The sequence below is a fragment of the Lissotriton helveticus genome, chromosome 3_1 (assembly GCF_964261635.1).
Source record: "Lissotriton helveticus chromosome 3_1, aLisHel1.1, whole genome shotgun sequence".
In the NCBI taxonomy this organism is placed as follows: domain Eukaryota; kingdom Metazoa; phylum Chordata; class Amphibia; order Caudata; family Salamandridae; genus Lissotriton; species Lissotriton helveticus.
The window spans coordinates 1562716922-1562720801 of record NC_136061.1 but is presented as its reverse complement, the minus strand read 5'-3'; the positions used below and the strand labels follow the sequence as shown (position 1 = coordinate 1562720801).

Below are 3880 nucleotides of genomic sequence, written 5' to 3'. Positions count from 1 at the left end.
TACCCCTCTCCGTACCTAGCTGGGTGTTAGACTGGTAAAGGATTTCTAGGAGGTGAGTTCATGAATATTAGGATGGTATCAATTTTAGCCAGGGTTCCATGGGCATTGCCAGCCCTTCTCTCCTAGGTATTGGTGCAGGTGGTGTCTTTTAACCTACACGTGCACAGGATGATGTGTAATGAGGGTGTGTGTCGCTGTTTGATTGCTGTTGGTGGTTGCAGTGTGCCCTGTGCTATCAGAGTCTGTTTTGCATTGCAGCCTCATTTTCAGGTGCATGCTTTATTTTTAAATTAAAGGTACTACCTGGCGATATTACTCTTACCCCTAATGCTGGCACATTTTATGCTGCCTGGTGCCAAGGCACACATCCTTGCACCATAACGTGTGTGTATGTGTGTGTGTGTTTGTGTCTGATGTCACACATACATTTGGTGTCGAAAGGCTACCCTGCCAGTTTAAACTATGATTTGACAATGTTTAAAATTTCTCAGAAACAATTCAAAACCCACCCATGTGCAGGTATTATGCTCAGTGCACCTCTTAGCCTCGGGGAGCTACTAGGGTGTGTTAGCTGAAGCATGTGGGGTGTCACAAAGTGCACTCCCACTTTTTCAGAGCTTTTCTTGATGCATTGCCATTTAAAATCAATATTTATATCGAATTTCCCACATCAGAATAGAAATTGCAGTTAAACATTAAGGGCCCGATTCTGTAATCTGAGACGAAATCCTCACTTTACGCCTTTCGGTATTCACAAAGGGCATTTAGGAGTACTAAATTTAGGATTTTGTCTCAGTAAACTTAGGTTTTGGTCTTACGTTTAACTTAATTAAAACTTAAGTTTAGCTGAGACAAAATCCTAACTTTACTACTCCTAAATGCCCTCTGTGAATACCAAAAGATTACTTTCGTGAATCGGGCCCTGAATTTCTATCAGGTAGCTCAATTTTCTGACGTCACTGTCTGAATTGATGTAACTCCTGTTCAAATATGCTGTCTATCTCAATAAACTGATATTTTTTTTTATCTCAAACTTGGTTTTATTACACTTGTCAAAATGAAATTGGATGCATTGACCATTTGTGTTATGAAGGTTATGAGATGACAGTACTTATGAAAATGAGTAGCTGAGCAATGTTCAGTGTACAGCATCATACATAAAAGAGGGTATTTCAGGATCTGTTTGGTTCTTACAAACGTAATCTGCTGAGCACCATCAACGACTGTTAGATGGAACGGAATGGAGGTGTTCAAACTAGCACCATCAGAATTAGAGTGAAAATATGCAACATCCAATGGAAGAACATGGATAAATGTAAGAGGCATCATCAGAGCATTGCTCTCTCTAAAGACCATAGTCAAACACATCAGGAGTCTCATCAGAAGCATACAGTGCAAAGAAACCTTTCAGGGTTTCTGTATCTAAGGAGGTCGTCTTCACAGCTGGATCCTGCTTCATTAGTTCAATCCAGGAATTGATCTTTGGGGTACTCTTCAGACCACCATGGACACCAAAGAACTCTACTCGTTCAAACCACGGCCACATCATGTAGTCGATCATGGACACAAACATAAGGAGTTTTTTTGTTTGCAAGAATCTCATCAAACTCAAGGATCTTAGTGTTGAACTCTGCCTTTAGTCCAGAAGCATCCTCTCCCTTTTTTGTTGCCATGGAAACCTTATACATGAGAGGGTATAACTTGGAAAAATGTTCCAGAAGCATCTTCTGCTGTGCTTTCTGTAATGGATCTGAAGGGGTCAGCTTCTTGCCCGGATATGCTTCATATAGATAGTCACTTGTGATTGGAGACTCATAAATGATGTCATCCTTACTTGTCTCCAATACTGGCACAAGGCCATAGGGGGCTTTCTTTAAGAACCATTCTGGTTTGATTCTTAGATTTATATTGATGGTTTCATACTTGATTCCTTTGGCTGCCAAGACAAGCAGTGTCCTTTTGGCAAATGGGCAGAACCTCATACTGTAGATGCGGATCAGTCCTTCTGGGACTGGACCAGGAGCAGAGCTCCCTTGACAACGCTTTTGCAGACGCTGCTATCCCTCTCAAATGTTGCAGTTGTGCCTGACTTATCCTTTGTACTGCGCGTCCTAAAGATGAGCACGTTAATAAAGTAAACGGGGTTCGATCGATGTTACACAACGCATCGACTTGCTTTCTTTCATTCACAGTGCGAACCCCCCACAGCGCGAATCCCATAAACTGATATTTTTAAATAGGAAAACTATTCATTCTATAAACATGCAAGTTGTTTGCAAATCCTCAAACATAATTAAATAGTATAATAGTATTACTGCTAACTTCTATACTCCGTAATCACCATTCCCTATACTACTCAGTTCCCCAGGCTAGTCTGGTACCCTTGTCTATCATGTTAACGACCCCATTTAGAGTCAGATTTCTTCAGGGAGCAAATTCCTCATGCTTTATCCAGAGCCTTCTCCATTTCATAAGTTTCCCTCACTTTTGCCCACCATTCAGCTACAGAGTTTTTTTTTTTAGAAATCCAAGCCCTAGCTATGGCGAGTCGAGCAGCCACCAGCATGATTGAAATGAGGAATCTTAGACCATGACTATCCCACTTTATAGCCCAGCATGATTTTGATTACTGTTGGAGAGTAATCTATACCCAGGTGTAACTTCATGATGTAGCTTATCTTCTGCCAAAGTGTGCCTAACTCAGGGCAAGTAGCGAACATGTGCACTATGTTTGCTGCATTCAATCCGCATTTTGGGCTGTAATTATAAGCCAACATAGTGTATCGATCTATCTGTAGTTCCTAGTGCACGATTAATTGCTAAATGAGTAATATTTGTTCCCAGAGTCTTACTCCATTTTACTGCCAGCTTTTCACAGCTGTTCTGCCTGAACTGGTACAGGCATTGATACATAGTGCTAATTGTGGATATCCGATTCAGCCCAGGCAAACATTCCCATTGGAGCTAGACACTGCTCTTAATACTTGATGTCTCAAAAAAGATCCCTGATCTGGAGGTATTAAAGAACACCCGATGTTGGAGATCGAATGAGAGTTGTAAGCTTTCAAATGACCGGAAGCTGTTGTGATCATAAGAGTGCCCTAGACGATCAAGCCCATAACTAGCCCAGCATCTGCCAGCTGTTTTCTGAAATACCTCAGGGAGCATAGGATTACCCCATAAAAGAAGATTATCATGGATAAGCGAAAGAGAACATTTGGTTAGGATTCCCTGCCATACATATACACTGTCCCTAATGGTCTTAAAGCGGACTCGTTTAAAGTAGCTACGGTTGCTAGTTCTGTATAGAAACATTCGGCTATCAGGCCCCAAGACCAGGTGGTGGCAAAAATCTTGGTTTACAGGAGACTACGGAGGCGACCCACAAACGCTGCCCAATAATACATTTTAAAGTCCAGGAGATCTAGCCCGCCCTGATTATACAGGAGTTTCATTAGACCTATTGCCTGTTGTGATTTCTTATACCCTCAGATACAACTACTTATTACCCCTTCTAGCTTCCCGAAAAAAGAAATGGGAACTCGTAGGGGAATTGAACGGAATAAGTATAAAAATTTGAGGAGTACCTTCCTTTTTATGATATTACACTTCCCCATTATACCGATTAGAAGCTTATGCCAGATTCTCAATTGCTTAGTTGTAGCTTCCAGCCGAGGATCATAATTTAGTACAGGTATACGTTCAATCTGTGAAGAAAACTGCCCCCTCAGATAAGTGGCTGTCGGGCAGAAACCCGATACAGGTGTAACAGGTTGGAAATTGAGAAGCACCTGTATCTTCTAAACATTTAGCCTATAACCAGAGAGGAGGCCGAATGTATTTGCTACGACTTCGATGAGGTCTATTGCGGATGCTGGGT

General features: G+C 41.6%; 1 pseudogene; it reads right to left on the bottom strand.

Annotated features, from left to right (window-relative positions):
- Positions 1 to 1050: 1050 nt before the first annotated feature.
- Positions 1051 to 2195, bottom strand: LOC144825049 (glutathione S-transferase omega-1 pseudogene; annotated as a pseudogene).
- Positions 2196 to 3880: the final 1685 nt, after the last annotated feature.